This window comes from Azolla caroliniana, unplaced genomic scaffold (assembly GCF_043228905.1).
Source record: "Azolla caroliniana isolate FFs.n. ecotype wild unplaced genomic scaffold, voAzoCaro1.0.p SCAF_7, whole genome shotgun sequence".
NCBI classification, from domain to species: Eukaryota; Viridiplantae; Streptophyta; class Polypodiopsida; order Salviniales; family Salviniaceae; genus Azolla; species Azolla caroliniana.
In genome coordinates, this window is record NW_028230442.1 from 19,041,410 (window position 1) to 19,060,534 (window position 19,125).

Sequence of the window (19,125 nt, forward strand, 5' to 3'; positions counted from 1 at the left end):
TAGTTAAGAGTTCTCTCTCTCTCTCTCTCTCTCTCTCTCTCTCTCTCTCTCTCTCTCTCTCGTTAAATGATTAAGTTCTTAATTCTTAATTGCTCAACCTTAATCTAACTTGTATTAGTGTGAGCTTGATTAATCAAAATCATTGTTTATTCCTCTTCTTGATTCCATTGCCTTTAATCAAGTTGCAAGATGAGAGAGTAAGTATAGATTTCATCTAGGTATGAAACATGATCATTAGAAGCTTAGAAGTGATTGATAACCACTTCTACACATTTCATCAACAAAGGGGTAAGTGAATCTCCAATTCCACACCACCTTGGAAAGGAGGAAGAACTCCAACCAAACACCTTCAAGCACTATACAAGTCTTCGTCACTCATTTTGGGGACTAGATCTTCTCTTGAAGCTTTTGGTGAGGTTTTTGTAAACTACTACAATAAGGTTGCGTGTTTTAAAAAACACCCTCAAGAATGGTACAACTCTTTGGCATTGATTTTGGGAACTATATCATATTTTGAAGTTATTTCATAAGCACTTGAGGAAAATGATCTTGTTGAGGGAGGTGAAGAAGTTAAACACAAAGAAGAAAGTGTGCATTGAGCATAACAATATAAATTGAGCATTAGATCGATAAGATTAATGATATATTGTATAAAATTAAAATAGTAAACTAATAAGTTTAGGTTCCTTGATTGTCGCAATTCCATTTGTTTAGTACTGTTTTCAGTTTCTATTAGTTTTGTGCTAAATTTTTCTAGCCACTGATTATTACCACATATTTCACACAATTCCATTTGTTTGCCTTTGATTATTACCATACTTTTTCCTATGGCCATATTTTCCCATTAATACCATATGTGCTCGACCATAATTAATGAGAAATTCAAAAATTAATATCATAAGTACTTGCCAAGACTTAACACCATTAATGAGACATTCAAGACTCTATAGAAAATATTAATGTTCATATCCAATGGGGCAATGTAAGACACACACATACATACACACAAAGAGAGATTTGAAAGATGTTTTATGCAAAATTATGATTAAGTATTATTGCAATTGGTTAGAGTCTACGATTGTTAAATTGGAAGTAATGGGTTTGAACCTTGGCTAGAGTAAAATTGAGCTTATAATATAATTTGTTTTGTATCATACATGACAACCAAAAATAGTAATACGAGCTACAAAAGAAACTCATTTATGGGAGTCTAGTGAGAAAAGAAAGGGATCTCACTCATTGTGATAAATCCTTAATTAATTGAAATTATATTGTAATTTATTGTGCGTTAAACATGTGTCAACAATGAAGAGATTGTTTAGGTGTGAAACGTGAGTTTATGATTGAAGAGGGTAGACAATGAATAGAAATAAAAGTCCATCAATGAAAAGAAATAACATTGAAATAAATGCCTAGAGTTGAGAGAGCTAGGAGTGAAAAGCGTGTGATTGTAAAATGAGGGCCTAGAAGTGAAGAGAGGTAGGGGCCAAATGGTAGCCTAGAGTCCAAAGAACTATGAATGGAGATGTCTCTCTTGTGTCGGAACCCATCAAGAGAGTTAGGGTAAAAGAGTGTCTAGTAGTAAAATGATGGCCTAGAAGTGAAGAGAGTTAGGGGCCAAATGGTAGCCTAGAGTCCAAAGAACTATGAATGGAGATGTCTCTCTTGTGTCGGAACCCATCAAGAGAGTTAGGGTAAAAGAGTGTCTAGTAGTAAAATGATGGCCTAGAAGTGAAGAGAGTTAGGGGCCAAATGGTAGCCTAGAGTCCAAAGAACTATGAATGGAGATGTCTCTCTTGTGTCGGAACCCATCAAGAGAGTTACGGGTAAAAGAGTGTCTAGTAGTAAAATGATGGCCTAGAAGTGAAGAGAGTTAGGGGCCAAACGGTAGCCTAGAGTCCAAAGAACTATGAATGGAGATGTCTCTCTTGTGTTGGAACCCATCAAGAGAGTTACGTGTAAAAAAGTGTCTAGTAGTAAAATGATGGCCTAGAAATGAAGAGAATTAGGGGCCAAATGGTAGCCTAGAGTCCAATGAACACCAGTTATCTCTCTTGCTTTGAAACCCTCGTGGCTTTGTTGAACTCTCATGTACATATTGAATTTTGGCAAAGTGCCTTTCCATTAGGCCACGAGAGCATGTAAAATATCATATATTTATCTGTATCTATATCTTTGCATATTGATTGTAATTTTGTGTTGCATATCCATACTCATCATCCTTCTCCTCAATATGATAATTCGTTGTTTGTTGTTTGCAATCTCTCAATCTAACTATCAAGTCTTGACTCTTAACTCAACAATCAACTACTAGTTATTGCTTGTCTCTTGAAAACGTGCCCGAAGCCAACGTGAAAGTAAAGTCAAATGTTGATGCCACATTAAAGTCAAGTTATATATCAATTTAGATGAGGACAAGTTCATTATGTTAGAGCCAATATTGTTGACGTGAAAGCTTGAGTTAGCTATTAGATTATAAATTATAATAATGTATAACTTTTATTTCTAGCATTTTTTATATTTAGAATATCATAACTAACTTCTCATATGGTATTATAATGTGGTTATAACTTATAATCATTTGTTATTTTGTATATATGAATCATCCTATCATAATGAGAAAGCAAAGTGCCTTCATCTTCTCTTGTACTTTATCCTCCATCATCTCTCTTACCTAATTCCTTTGTCTCCTATATCGAAAGCCACACTTGGTCCGTGGAAAAGTAAAGACCTAGTTATGAGGGAGGGAGATAATCATGCATCTAAGTGATCCATAAGTTGATAATCTTAGAAAAATCTGAATTCCACAAAAGAAATGTGGGATCACTTGAAGCAATTACACCACCAAAATCTTCTCATATTGAATCTTGACGAACATGGAGATGTTTGAAGGAGAACCGATTGACACCATCATTAGTAATTTGACCGAAAGAATTAGATATGGCCATCACGAATGATAACATTATTGATGAAACATCAAAAGCAATATCACACCTTGTGATGGCACTACCAAAATCTTCTCATATCAAATTTTGACGAACATGGAGAGGCGTGAAGGAGAACGAATTGACAGCATCATTAGTAATTTGACTAAAACAATTAGACACAATCGATAACATCATTGATGAAACATCAAGGTGCTTTACCATCATCTTAGGTCACATTTGTAAGCAGATGAAATTTTCAATCTGCAAAATCTAATAATAAAAATCAAACTAGAGGGATTGTGAAGGAAGAAACTAAATGGTCAATCTAAACCTAGTCATATGGCTAAGGCAATATAATCCACAAACCAAAAGTTCAAAAGTTCTCAATATCTACAATTATATGTAGGTATCTACAATTTTGGATGTGACTTTAGAAAGATACAATACAATTGAAGAGGAAAAGGAGGAAGATTTCCTCGACAAGCACATAGTGCTTCATTACAACTCTCTAAAGGGAACCATGAAAAGAAGAAGACAACTGCATTCAAGCATTCACGCGTGAAGTAGATGATAGAAAAAGAAATCAAACAAAAACAAATGAAGAAATACTTTCACAATCGTCTATGACAAATATGGTTTCTACATTCTATTTCTACAACAATGATGCGGGTGGATTTCTTGACGAAACCAGTCAATGGGTCATGAGCTTGATGAGTTGGGCATTTTCTCCACTTTGCAAGCAAGCAAAAGACTTTAAATTAAATCCCCATCATTAGAACACCATTGTTTCTTGATGCAAGCAACCAAGCCTAGTAGGTACAAATATTACACGAAATTCATTGTATGGTGCCAAATTCTCGCATTATATATCAATATGCTCCATAGATGATGTGTCTACTACTAGCATTTATCACATTTTTCTTCTAATTTTCACTTGTAATCAAGTTTAATGTAAAAAAATCGATGGTTGTAGCATGATTACACTATAGTTCTGATCATGATTATCAAGGATTTGAGCTTGATATTGTGTGACATGTTAATGTTTCACTATGCAACCTAAGCACGAGCAAAGATGACAAAGTTTAATTGTGAGGTTCCTTGTGGTTCCAAATTTGGGAGGTTTTTGATTCCTCATCGACTTGATCTCCATCTCCATGACATACAATTAGTTAGTAGTAGTCCAATCTTCTGAAATCATATAGATAGATAGATAGAAAGACATATTAACGTCTTCTAAGACCAAAATTGACCCATGAGACAATTGGTTTACAATAAAAAATGGGGTATTTACCCATTCATTGAAAGTGAAAATTGGTATAAAGAGAGGTTATGGAAGGCAAGATAAGCTCAAAAATGGGTGCAACATGACTTCAAATTGTCAAGTTAGTACTTTAGCCAAGCTAGGCTACCATGCACTAACCTCCTCATAGCTCTCAAATTGTCAAGTTAGTACTTTAGCCAAGCTAGGCTACCATGCACTAACCTCCTCATAGCTCGTAGCAAAATTGTCATTCTTATCCAATTTATAAGCTTGGTTTAGTTTAAGCCTTCTGAATGTGGGATAAATTTAGATAGGAAAGCCATTGTTTGGATGTACCTTCCTTACCCTACAGGCACTTCTCAGGACCTGAGTCTAAAAGATTTTTTCCTCTTCTTCTTGTCTTCTTTCCATGGAAATTTGCATAGACAATCCATGTAGTAATGTAGAATACATAAGTAATCATATACATGGATGTCTAATTAATAGTCACACACACTCTTTTTTGGTCATTGTTAATATCTAAGTCACGATGACTATTCCATAGAATTTCTTCTTCCATTTCTCAAGTTGAAAGAGTTCAACTAAACACATGGTAGGTAACTCGCAAAGGACAACTCTCTAAGGAGGGATACTACGTGTGGCGATTATTAATTGTATTTGAATCCCACACTTGTTCCATAATCACTCAATGTGCCAACACCAAGTGTAGCATAGCTTCTTGCATTTCTCAATTACATGCGCACAATGTGTAGTTCTTGCATCTGGTGAATGCACACAATAAATATGAAAAAATGGTGACGTGCTTTGATTCTACCGTTGGTTCATTGCATCGACAAATGACGCAATTGTGAAAGTTGTTGGTCATGATATGGTCACCACAACTCAATTCCACTCTTTCCCCCCCTTTTTTCAAGGAATTCATGAAGTCTAATATTTTTTACAAAACAAATGTTTCATGGGACCAACTTATCTTTTAGTAGCTCAGGTATGGGCACATCATGTCGTCGTTTAGAATCAATTTAGTCAAGTATCCAGACACATCATGTCATCATTTAGAATCAATTTAGTCAAGTATCCAGACACATCATGCCATCATTTAGAATCAATTTAGTCAAGTATCCAGGCTAGGGCTGCAATGCACAACTCTCCTCACATTTAGTACAAGGTTGATGTCCTCGTCTAATTTATTAACTTTGTTTAGTTTGATATTTCTGAGTGTGGTATACGTTAAACTCTTGTTATTAGCTAGGGAAACCATTTTCTATATGCACATGTCATCCCCATGTCTCTTCAAACATGTCATCCCGTATCCATACAACAATCGGTTGGGATGCATGGATTCCATTCTCCATCTTTGGTACCCTTGGGAACTCATGGATATGTCATTTTCGGTCCATTATCAAGACAAGAGTCCTAAAGCTCAATCTTTTCCTCTTGCTCTCGACGACTCAAGTTCGAATCGAAGCTAGTAGGTAATGGACAAACCATATATATCTTCTCCTTATATCATCTTTTCCCTTGATTAAGACAAACATGATGGTTCTCAAGTATAGCACTACTTTATTGACGGGAACTCAACGCTCCTTATGCGCAACGCTCGGCCACAACCGAGCTTAGAATGATACACAGAAAACGGGAAATAAAACGTGACACAAAGAAGAGATGAGTACGCAGGATGTTTAACGTGGAAAACCCCAAACTAGGGGGAAAAACCACGGCAGCCCACAGGCTGCAAACTGTCACTATGTAAGAATATATAACAGTGAGTTCACTGAAGCAACGACCTCGTGCTCACAGATCTTCACCACAGGCGGCGGTTACAACAGAGGCGACGACCTCTTTCTCTCTCTCTCTCTCTCTGTACACTGTTACACACTCACTCTATTCTTGCACCAACAAGAATGACAACAACCAACAACAGTAACAACAGTTTGCCCTAAGTCATATTTATACTAATATGACTTTTCGGCTATTTACAAATATAGCCCTGATGGACTCTCAGAAACATATTTACGAATATATCTCCTCATCCGGTCTTGACCGGGTCTGTATCATCCAGCTCTCTGTAGCCAGGTACTCCTCATCCGGTTCATACCGGGTCTATACCATCCGGCTCTCCGTAACTGGGGACTCCTCATCCGGTCTTCACCGGGTCTGTATCATCCGGCTTTCCGTAGCCAGGTACTCCTCATCTGGTTCATACCGGGTCTGTACCATCCAGCTCTCCGTAGCCGGGTCCTCCTCATCCGATTTATACTTGGTCTGCACCATCCGGCTCTCCGTAACCGGGTCCTCTTCATACGGTTTCGGCCTCGGCCGAGTTTGTTCATAGGCACTGTTCTTCTCCCTTCCCATCCGGAGGGACTTGTCTCCCAACATTTATGTGGATACGAAACCCATGCAATTGAGACAAACATTTCTTAACACCTCAATGGAATTATCCATGCTTTAATTATCTATTAATAGATCTTGTGAGAAATCTAGATTGCTAGATAAAAGCTAAATCTGTAATAAACAAGAGATTATGTGGTTGCCATTCTAAGCATGCAAAAGAGATATATATTGAAAAATAGTAGTTGCATGGAAATGGCAATACTTGGCCCCAATGCATGATTTTCCACATACAACTAGTGGCATTTTCATATATGAATGATGCAAAAGGGTGTGAAGAATTGCACGAAAATGATTTATTTCTACAATTTGGCGATTATATGCACAATGAGATGTATGGAAGATCATTCAAATGTAGCCCATAATTTGATAGAAATCATTCAAATCCAATTTTTTTCTCTTGTTCTGTCCTCTTGCTCCATATCTATCAATCATTCAATATTTTGGGTCACAAGTGTTTCCCTTGTTGTCTGATTGTTTTTTTCTTTTCTAAATGGAGAAATTATCAGAATATTTTCTTAGTAAGGTACTTAAAATTAGAGGAGGGGAAGTAGATTGATCAATCGGCATTCATTAAACAAATTGTTAACTCATACAAGATTTTCAAATGAGCAACCTAAAATAGAGTGTACCACATTTACTGGTGTTATACATGTATCCCCGATACATGTAAGTGTGAAAAGGCCAAAACTGGTCTTTCACTTAGTTGTGTGGGGAGTGAGAGAGGGTGAGTTTGTGTGTGTGAGAGAGCGAGTGTCTCTGTGCTCTCTGTGTGTGGTTTTCCCCCTTTTCTCTGTTGCTTTTTTGTGTTGCAGAGATTCAGCTCTCTCTCCCCTTGTAATCCCCACCTAGCAAGAGTTGAACCCCCTTTGTCATCCACCTCTCTATTCCTCTTGTTCATCCCTTCATCCTTCACTATCTGTGTATTTCGATTAAGAGCATATTATCTCTTGAATTTTCTGCTCTATTGAGTGTTATCAGTGGTATCAGAGCTTGAGAGAGATAGTGAGAGAAGCTCATAGAGGCGTAGGAGACTCATAGAGGCGTAGGAGATTCATAGCGTCGCCGGAGATTCGTAGCGGCGTAGGAGATTCGTGTGGCAAGCATTGGAGTATCCGGCTCGGCTGAAGCGTCTATCTATTGTTGGGCATCTTCGACATTGAAGAAAGGGACATGCTATTCACAGGTATTTCCCTTTGTTAAACCCTCTTATTGTCCGTCATATTCGAAATTCGTTTGAGTGGAAATAAGTTGTGGTGGGAGATACCCTTGCCACATTTGCCACAATTTCAAGAGAGATTTGGGGGTTAATGTGAATGCATAGAAAAGCCGATGCCTACAGTTTGTGGTTCCGGAGATGTATGTGACTAAATGCCGTTGCTACATTTGGAAGAGAAATTTGGGGTCAACGTAAATGTATAACATAGCGGTTGCTTACCATTTGTGATTGGAAGATGTATGTTAGCCAATATTGTTGACAGTTTGAAAATTATATGTCTTGAAGTGGTGCTTATTTTATGCAAGAGTGGTATCAGCCCTCTTTGACAGTTCACATCTGAGATCTTGGAAGTTGTATGCTTTCATTGGTGCGTGTTGCACGGAAAAATTTGGGTATCAAATTGTTTCACAGTTTGCTATAAACTAGTTGGTTACTAGTTTTTTTTTGGGTTGCCCAATCGTTGCTTGACATTGTCGCTCACTCCCATGGAGTCTGATATGTTGGATGTATCTAGTAGCAGTTATGTTGCTCGTAAGAACTATTCTTTTCTAGGAAAAGATCATATTGAGATCCGGAAATTCGATGGATCTAATTTTGCTTTGTGGAAGAATCAGATGCGTGATGTATTGGTTCAAAGAAAGCAAACCAGGCCTCTAGGCGGGAAAGCCAAGAAACCGAATGACATGGATGATGATGATTGGGAGGAGCTTGATGCCTTGACCATGTCCACCATAAGATTGCACTTGGCGGATAGTGTGTACTTTACTGTTTTAGACAGCCAAAACTCCGAAGAACTTTGGAAAAAGCTATGCAACACCTATGAGAAGGAGACTGCAGCAAACAAGGTGTATTTGATGAGAAAGATATATGACCTTCGTATGAAGGATACGGATAGTATTGCGTCTCATTTAAATCAGTTTGATGCATTATGGTCGCAATTGCAAGCTCAGAAAATGACCATGGATGATGAGCTGAAAGTTGTATTTTTGTTATGCACATTGCCTAGCTCATGGGATACATTTTGTACCGCTATTAGCGCTAGTGCACCAAACGGAAAATTGGTGTATAATGATATAAGTGGAGCATTATTGGGGGAAGAAATACGTAGGAAATCTATGGTTTCCTCACAAGTTGGAGATGCATATAACGTTCGAGACTCTGGTTATGGTAAAAACCGACAACGTGGAAGAAGCCAAGGCAGAAATAGTCATGGAAATCATGACAAGAGTAGAAGTAAGTCTAGGAAGAGACTTCTGGAATGCCATTATTGCCACAAGAAGGGTCACATTAAGAAAGACTGTTATGCCTTGAAGAACAAAGAGAAGGAAAAGGGTAAAACTCACGGTGATGGGCATGTTAAACAGTTGGCTGGTTCAACATCTTCGTTGAAGATAGAGGAAATAAATGTTGCATGCGAAGATGGTGGTGACATCTTGGTCATGGATGATGATGCTACCTATGCTGAGGCTAATATCGCTCATGTGCTTTCTCATACATGGTTGTTAGACTCTGGTGCTTCATTCCATGTGACTCCACATAGAGAGTGGTTCACACGATACGAAGCTAAATCACTTGGTACAGTACGGCTTGGAGATTCACATCAGTGTGATGTGATTGGCATCGGAGATGTCATGGTACAATTTTCTGATGGCTCTCAATTTACCATACAAAATGTACGCCATGTGCCTGAGCTAACTCGTAGCTTATTGTCTGTTGGACAGCTTGATAGCATTGGTTTCAAAGTGATTTTTTCTGCTCAGTCCTTTCGTATTACGAAAGGAAATATGGTTATTGCCAAAGGGAACAAAGTTGGCTCCCTTTATCCTTTAGTTGTCCATCAAAAGGAGCATCTTTTGACAGTCACAGAACAGCCTATGACTTGTATTTGGCATGGGCGTTTAGGTCACATGTCTCGCACTGGAATGGAAACGTTATCACGTTTTGGCTATTTACCTATGCTATCATTTGCAAATTTTTCAGTTTGTGAGCATTGTCAATATGGTAAACAAACTAGAAGTGTGCATCAGAATATTAATTCTGATTCTTCTACTCAACCCTTGGATCTAGTTCATACAGATGTATGTGGCCCTATGCTCACAAGATCATTGGGTGGAGCTTTGTACTTTGTTACATTTATTGATGATGCCACAAGAAAGGTTTGGGTGTATCCCATAAAACAAAAGGGCGATGTATACTCTATTTTCAGAAAATGGCTTGCCTCGGTTGAGACTGAAAAGGGTATAAAGCTTAAGGCTTTACGATCTGATAATGGAGGTGAGTATACCTCTCATGAGTTCAGAGATTTTTGTGAGTCTAGAGGCATACGTAGAGAGTTTACTGCCCCTTACACTCCCGTACAAAATGGTGTGGCAGAAAGGATGAATAGAACCATCCAGGACAGGGTTGTTTCTATGTTGCATCATGCAAATTTGCCGCAAGGTTTTTGGGCTGAAGCAGTTCGGACAGCAGTCCATGTGATAAATCTATCACCTAGTACTGCCAAGGGCTTGAAAGTAGCGCAAGAGTTGTGGACAGGAAAAAAACCAAACTATGATCATCTTAGGGTATTTGGATGTGAAGCGTATGTTCATGTTCCAAAACAATTAAGGCAAAAAACTAGATTTTAAGAGCAGGAAATGTATTTTCCTTGGCTATGGCGTAGATGGTCAATTTGGATATCGTTTGTGGGATCCTGAAACGCGCACTATAGTGAGAAGTAGTGACGTCGTTTTCAACGAAAAGATTATGCATAAACAGCCAATTAAAGAAGTGGAAGTGAGGAAAGTGACATTTCAAGATGTTACACCCTCTATTAGTGTGCAAAAGGATAACCCCGCACCTATGATGAACAATCCTATAAATGTTCAGCCATATGAGGATGTTCAAAATGAGGATGCATTTGTACAATCTGAAAATAGTCCGACTCCGGTTCAGCAACCAGTGAGACGATCTACTCGTGTCTCTAGGCCACCTACTAAGCTCATGGACTATGGGATGTTAACAGATGGTGGTGAACCCTCTTGTTATAAGGAAGCTATCTTGGCCAATGATCATGCTAAGTGGGAGTGTGCCATGAAAAATGAATTGGACAGCATTTATAAAAATGGTACTTGGGATTTAGTACCTTTGCCGAAGGACAGGAAACCATTGCCATGCAAATGGGTATACAAGTATAAGTATACATCTGATAATGCTTCCCCAAAGTATAAAGCACGCTTGGTTGCCAAAGGTTTCAAGCAAGAACATGGAATTGATTTTGGTGAAACCTTTTCTCCTGTAGTTAAGATGACTACATTGCGTATGTTGCTTTCATTGGCTGCAAATCAGAATTTGGAATTAGTCCAAATGGATGTGAAGATTGCCTTTTTACATGGGGATCTTGATGAGGATATTTATATGGAACAACCGGAAGGACATGAAGTCTTTGGAAAAGAACATTTGGTATGTAAACTCAAGAAGAGTTTGTATGGGCTTAAGCAGTCCCCTAGACTGTGGTACCAAAAGTTTGATGCCTTTATGAAGACTCAAGGATATACTAGAAGCAATGAGGATGCATGTCTTTACACAAAAACATGTTCAGATGGGAGTTTTATCACATTGATACTATATGTTGATGACATGCTTATAGTTGGTAAAAACAAGGGTGAGTTATCCTTGTTGAAGAAAAATTTGGGCCAGAATTTTGACATGAAGGATTTGGGAGATGCAAAACATATTCTTGGTATGCGTATTACTCGTGATAGGAGTAAGCGATGCATCTACTTGTCTCAGGCTGAGTACATATCGAAAGTGCTCAAGAGGTTTAATATGGAGAGTGCGAAGCCATTGAGCACTCCATTGCCTACATATGTAAAACTGAGTACATGTGATTGCCCCACATCTGATGAGGACAAGGAGTTCATGTCCAAGGTTCCTTATCAATCAGCAGTTGGGAGTCTTATGTATGCCATGGTGGCTACTAGACCAGACATTGCATTTGCAGTGGGAGCCGTAAGTCGATTCATGTCAAACCCTGGTAAGAAACACTGGGATGCAGTCAAGTTGATACTAAGATATTTGAGTGGCACTAAGGATAAGTGCCTTTGTTTGGGCAAAGGGGATGCCTATATCATTGGATATACAGATTCAGATTATGCCGGATGCGCTGATAGTAGGAAATCTACTTCAGGGTACATATTTCAGATTATGGGAGGTGTTATTGCTTGGAGATCTCGTCTTCAAGATTGTGTCGCATTGTCAACAACAGAGGCTGAGTATGTTGCAGCCAGTGAGGCATGTAAGGAAGCGGTTTGGCTGTCTCGTTTAGCTAGCGACATGGGTATACCGCAACATGTACCCAAACTGTTTTGTGATAGTCAAAGTGCCATTGCTTTGGCGAAGAATCCGGTATATCATGCGAAGACTAAACATATTGGAGTGCGATACCATTTTATTCGGGAATGCATAGCTAATAGTTGTATTAGCCTTGAGAAGGTTGTTTCTCGCGAAAATGCTGCAGATGCATTGACTAAGGCCTTACCACAAGATGCATTGGAGCATTGTTGTTACTTGATGGGCATTACTTAGTACCTTACGTTACACACTTGTCATGTACATTGTGTAACATGCCCATCAGGTGGGAGGTATAGGTCTAGGTTGTGTAGAAGTCAACCTTCCATTATTTGTACTCCTAGTTTAGGCCTTTTAGTGGGAGATTGTTATACATGTATCCCCGATACATGTAAGTGTGAAAAGGCCAAAACTGGTCTTTCACTTAGTTGTGTGGGGAGTGAGAGAGGGTGAGTTTGTGTGTGTGAGAGAGCGAGTGTCTCTGTGCTCTCTGTGTGTGGTTTTCCCCCTTTTCTCTGTTGCTTTTTTGTGTTGCAGAGATTCAGCTCTCTCTCCCCTTGTAATCCCCACCTAGCAAGAGTTGAACCCCCTTTGTCATCCACCTCTCTATTCCTCTTGTTCATCCCTTCATCCTTCACTATCTGTGTATTTCGATTAAGAGCATATTATCTCTTGAATTTTCTGCTCAATTGAGTGTTATCAACTGGCTCCAATCTAAAAAGCTTTCTAACCGTTTTTCTCTGATTGGAATTAGTGATTATTGAACTACACCATATATATGCATTACCTTCTCCTTAACATTACCCTGAATCTCTTATTTGTTAGGTTTATGACAAGATGATTCTTGTGGATGTTGCTACTTCCCTGTTCCATTACAAGATTTGAACCCTTTGATCTTCATGCCTCCATGATGGCCATGTAATATCTAGTATTGACATTGTGAATATGGTATGCCCCTAGATGTTCCAAGGGATTAATATGGATCCATGAGGAAACATTACAGAAGAAGAGGATCGGTAGACCATCAAGCAAATTGCACTCTTATTGTGAGAAAATCGGTAACTCAATTTTTCGTCGCTCAATCGTTATGTCCACATGGGAATCCTAATAGCTATGGTCACAATAGCCTTGCAAGGAATTAGATTCCCATGTGTCCATAGCTATCAAGCAAGCAAATAAAAATCTCGAACATTACATGTTTTTACTAGATACAAAGTGTAATTATACCTTAATGCTCCTCCTTCTGTAATGTGTCAGATTGTCTTCAAATAATGAATCTAGCTCACTTATGATAATAATTTATAGTTGGCTTCAGATTATGAATGATTGGATTAGTGCGGATTTCCATTCCCCGTGTCTCCATGATGGATGGTAATGTAATTTATTAAATCGAGGTGACTTCTTCAAGCATCTTCTCAAGTGCTTATTATGATGATTATTTTTGAAGGCATGTTTGCATTGATTTATGAGCTTACTATATACTCTTCTTCTAAATCTACAATTATATGTTGTGGAGATGGTCTTTGGAAGGTGGACATCAAGATGAGGAATGGAAACTTCAATTGTATGAGTTATGGAGATCATGGCCTTTGGAAGGATAACAAAAGAAGCAATTGAAATATATGTTTAAGCATGTCAATTTAAATATGGTTAGAATACAATAATGCAACATTAGCCATTCTCTTTGAAGAACTCAATCGAGTTATACATTTTTGACATGTTAATAATGTTTCATTTTGTATCCTAACTGTGAGTGAGTCAAAAGGACCAATTTGTCACGAACAAAATGAGGTCAGGAATGGGCATAACATCATATCTTCAAGCAATTACATAAGAAAAAGGATCAATAGATCATCAAGTGATTTGCACTCTACATGAGGAAACCAGAAATTCAATTTCTTTCATTTTAGTAGGTAAAGTCAGTATGGCCTTGTAAGGAATTAGAATTAAGATCATTTGATGTCCCAAGAATGAATAGAACTTTTCTACGAGTGTTAAATAGTAGAGGTACCGAAAGGCCTCGTTTAATGCAAATCATCAAGAGAACTGTTAAATTGGAAGAAGAAATAAAAAACAATTGTGGAAAAACCAAGAGTTTGTAGCATAGCTTCTTGCCTTTCTCAATTACATGGGTACAACGTGTCATTCTTGCATTTAGTGAATATGCACAATAACGTGAAAGAAATGCTCTTGGTTTGATTCTACCATGGGCTCATTTCATCAACACATCAAGCAATCGTAAAACTTCTTTTGGTCATCGATCATACTATGTTTCGGGGCAAATCGCAAATCAATCAATTTACTCTTACCATCCAGATCTTCAAGGAACTAAACTTGAGATTGTGACATGCTAATGTTTTCGTTATGCAACCTAAGCATGGGCTAGAGGAGATTTCAATCGCTCCATTTGTTTGTGGTACCAAAATAGGAGGTCATTGATTCTTCATAGTGATCTCCATCTCCATTGATTGTAAAGGTCTTTAGATTCGAAGGCTCGTCCGAGTCAAAAGCTCCTAGGAGTCAAATGGTCGTTAGACTTGAAGGCTCATCAATGTCGAAGAATGCTTAGAGTCAAAGGCACCTCATAGTCGAATGCTCTGCAAACTCGAAGGCTCCTCGAAGTCGAAGGTCTAGAGTCGAACATTCCTCAGAGGCAAAGGTAAGTTAGAGTCGAATGTAACCCAGAGTGGAAGGTAAGTTAGAATCAAAAGCTCTTTTGACTCAAAGGCTCTTCAAAGTTGAGGGTTCCTCAAATCAAAGGCTCTTCATAGTCGAAGGTAGCGATGAGCCGAACAACGAATTATGCGCGAGATTAAGATTGAAACACATAATTAGCCCAATGACAATGATATTGCAAATAGATTTTACAATATTAAGTCAAGATTATCCACTTTATAGGTTAAAAGCATTGGTTTAAGAACACAATTCCCTTTATAAAGTAGGGTGTACAAGATTTTGGGGGTGAACAATTACAATGGTGATAATATTTCAAAACTAAAAACAAGACTAAGAACCCTGAATTCCACGAAGAAGAAGGGTTACAATTATGCTCCTAACAACTAATAACCTTCAAATACACACCAATTAAAAACAATGTTGATGAATAGATTAATCAAACAATCCAAAAAGATTGGATTGTCTTGATGTTGTACCAATCTCGATTATGAGTTTTGCACTAAATGTGTGTTAATTCAAATATAGATAATCGCAATCTCTTTTCAAAGAATAACAAAGCATGAAGGTAGCCCACAAGAGCTTGTTAATGCAAAATTATGATTGCTTGCCACATTTCAATATGAGGCATATTTTCTTGTATCTAAAGAACCTTCTTCAAAAGCTCAAACATTGATCCAAGTGAATGTTGTAACTTGCATTAGCACAAGGCACACTAGAGTGACTTCCACCCTTACATGTGCTAGTCTAGAGTGACTTCCACCCTTGCCTTTTGGTTTGGAAATCAGTTGTGTTGTCAATGTTGGTGAGTCTTGATACAAATGCTTTGCTTTGAGACCATTGTTGTTTTGTTGGTATTGGTTATGATTTGTTAAATTTTGGCTTCGGTTTTAAATTCCCTTTATGACAATTCATTCAATGGATGTTGAGTCAATAGATGTATTCTTGATCTGAGACAACCCCTTTAGCATCGTTAGAGATGCGATGAGAGAACATTTGATCACTAGTAAATCTTAATTGATGCACATTAATAGATTTCCCATGTGATAGTGGTTATTGATTATTACCTGTTTTTGAACATAGAGTGAAGTTGTGTTATGATCCTCATTTGTAATGTTTCCTCTATTTAGACATTGAATCCAACTTACTGATGATCGTTTTGTGAAGAATTCGATTATTCCTATCTTCATGATAGGTGATAGGTACGGGGGTTTATCCACTCAAGTGAAGCCTATTCGTGCAATTTGTGCACTCGACATTAGAGAGTGATAGCGTGAGACACAATAAATCTTCCTACTTCTTTCTTTGCACTATATAGTTGTATAGTTTGGGTGGAAGTAGGATAGAGACCATTGGGAGGAGAAAAAACCATATCCAAACTTGATGGAGTATAGTGAAATAGAGGGTTGTCCAATTTTGATGTCATTTTAGGGAGACGTTCACATCAATGTGCAAAATGCATCTCCCGCTTTTGATTGTGACTTTCTTCCACTTATGGTGATAACATGTTTTTTATTTTAATACAAGGTTTAGTGTAAACTTGATGGTTGCATGACTCCATAGTGACGAATCACGATGATGTAGTATATGGTATTGTCATTGTGACTTGAAACCAAGGTGTGTCGTAGATGTTCTAGGGAGTTTTTGTATTTGCACATTCCCATATTAATCAACAAAGAAAATTGATTTGAATGAAGATTTGATTTCATTGTGCTTGCTTGTCAATTGGTATTTTGGTTTTCCCAACATTAGGTAATGTATTAACATTGAACTCTTCTTCAAGTGTGTTCTAATTAGGCCCACCAATTTCCCCATTATATATACACATGTATATTGGTTCTTCCTTTTCCATTTTAAGCATGCAAGAGATATCGAAAAATAGTAGTTGCATTTCCACATACAATGGTGGTATATTCATATATGAATGATCTCGAGTGTGGAAAAATGCATATGGATGCAAAGATGTAGAGATTATGTATATTATATCCCCCTAATCATATCGTGATCATGAACCACAAATTGCACTTGGCATATACGAGAGAGTGACCCCATAGAAGTTACAAGAAGAAGAATCAAAGGGCCTTAAAAGAACCTATCACTTAATGAATGAATGCTCCATCAAAGGATTCTATTATAAGTCCCACATACAGAGGCACATAAGATACATAAGTATATATATATCTTCAGAGAATGGCTATGGCTTTGTCCCTTCGGGGACATCTGATAAAATTGGAACGATACAGAGAAGATTAGCATGGCCCCTGCGCAAGGATGACACGCACAAATCGAGAAATGGTCCAAATTTTTTTCTGTGTCATTATTATTATAACAAGCCATTTTATAGGGTTGCTCCTCCATAAGATTGAATAGCTTTAGACTCATGCATGTCTTGGTTTATGAAACCCCAAATGACAAATTCCATGTGTTTATTATGGAGTTGGAGTCCATGGATTCATAAAGATTGCTACAAGGATAGGACATGACATGTTGGGAGGGATTGAGACCTTCATAATTATATTCACATGGGAATTCTAATAGCTAGGGTCACAATAGCCTTGCAAGGAATTAGATTCCCATGTGACCATAGCTATCAAGTTGATAAAATTCTTGTTACATGTTTTTGGTTACAAAGTGTAATTATACCTTTATGCTCCTCTTCTGTAATGTGTCTTGTCTTCAAATAATGAATCTAGCTTACTCATGATAATTTATAGTTGGCTTCTTATGAATGATTGGATTAGTGATTATTATGATGATTATTCTTGAGGACATGTTACATTGATTTATGAGCTTACTATATACCTTATGAAGCTACAATTATATGTTGTGCAAATGGTCTTTGGAAGGTGGACATCAAGGTGAGGAATCAAAACTTTGATTGTATGAGTTATGGAGATGGCCTTTGGAAGGATAACAAAAGAAGTAAATCGAAATAGGTTTAAGCATAATGCAACACTAGCACAATTTAAATATGGGTAGAATACAATAATGAAACCTTAGCCATTCTCTTTGAACAACTCAATTTTGAGCTATACATTTTCAACATGTTAATAATATTTCATTATTATCCTAATTATGAGTGAGTCAAAGGTCCAATTAGCCACAAACAAAATGAGCTCATGAATGGGTGTAAAATCTTGTCTTCAAGCAATTACATACAAAAAAGGATCAATAGATCATCAAGCAATTGCACTCTACATGAGGAAATTAGTAAATTATTCAATTTCTTTCATTTAATAGCTACAAACACTATAGTTCTCTAAGGAATTAGAATTAAGGTCATTTGATGTCCCACAAATTAATAGAACTTTTCAATGAGTGCTACATCATAGAGGACCCAAAATGCCTCATTTAATGCAAATCATCAAGAGCATTGGTGGAAGAAGAAATAAAAAACAAATGTGGAAAAACCAAGAGTAGCATAGCTTCTTGCATTTCTCAATTACATGGGTACAATGTGTCATTATTGCATTTACTGAATATGCACAATAACATGAAAGAAATGCTTGTGCTTTGATTCTACCATGGGTTCATTTCATCGACATATCAAGTAATCGTAAAACATCTTTTGGTCGTCGATCATAATATGTGTCACAACAAATCAGAAATCAATAATCTCTTCTCATCCAAACCTTCAAGAAACTGAACAAAGTTTCATTATGCAACCTAAGCATGGGCTAGAGGACAAAGTTTTAATTATGAGGTTGAGGTTTCAATCGCTCCATTTGTTTGTGGTACCAAAGTATGGAGGTCTTTGATTCCTCATACTGATCTCCATCTCCATGACATACATGTAATAGTCCAATCTAATCCATATGTACATAGAGAGAGCTTATGGAAGTCAACATGAGCTCAGAAATGGGTGCAAACACTTCTTCAATGGTAATCTAGATAGAGGAGCAGCCAGGCTTGGATGCCATGCACCAATCTCATCATTGCTGATAGGCATAATTTGTTATTGGTTAATTTATAGTCTTGTTTTAGTTTGAGACTTCTGAATGTGGGATAAATTTGGTAGAAATGCATTTTTCTGGATGCACTTTTCATACTTTAAGGCTTGCACTTCTCAAGACCTAAGTCTAAAAGCTTTTCAATAGTTTCTCTTGCTGATCTCGTGGCTCAAGCTCGGATTGGAATTTGTGACAATTGACAATATATATATATATATATATATATATATATATATGCACCACCTTCTTCTTAACTTTACCCTTTGCTTATATGTGAGGTTTATTACAAGATGCTTCTTTGGATACTACTACTTCCATGGATACAAACCCATGCAATTCAATTGAGACAAACATTCTTTTCAACACCTCCCTCCA

General features: G+C 37.5%; 1 non-coding gene across 1 annotated transcript; it reads left to right on the forward strand.

Moving 5' to 3' along the window:
- Positions 1-17,004: 17,004 nt before the first annotated feature.
- Positions 17,005-17,107, forward strand: LOC147862198 (U6 spliceosomal RNA). The gene has a single exon (XR_015530059.1). It is a non-coding gene; the product is annotated as a U6 spliceosomal RNA (small nuclear RNA).
- The last annotated feature ends 2,018 nt before the right edge of the window (positions 17,108-19,125 follow it).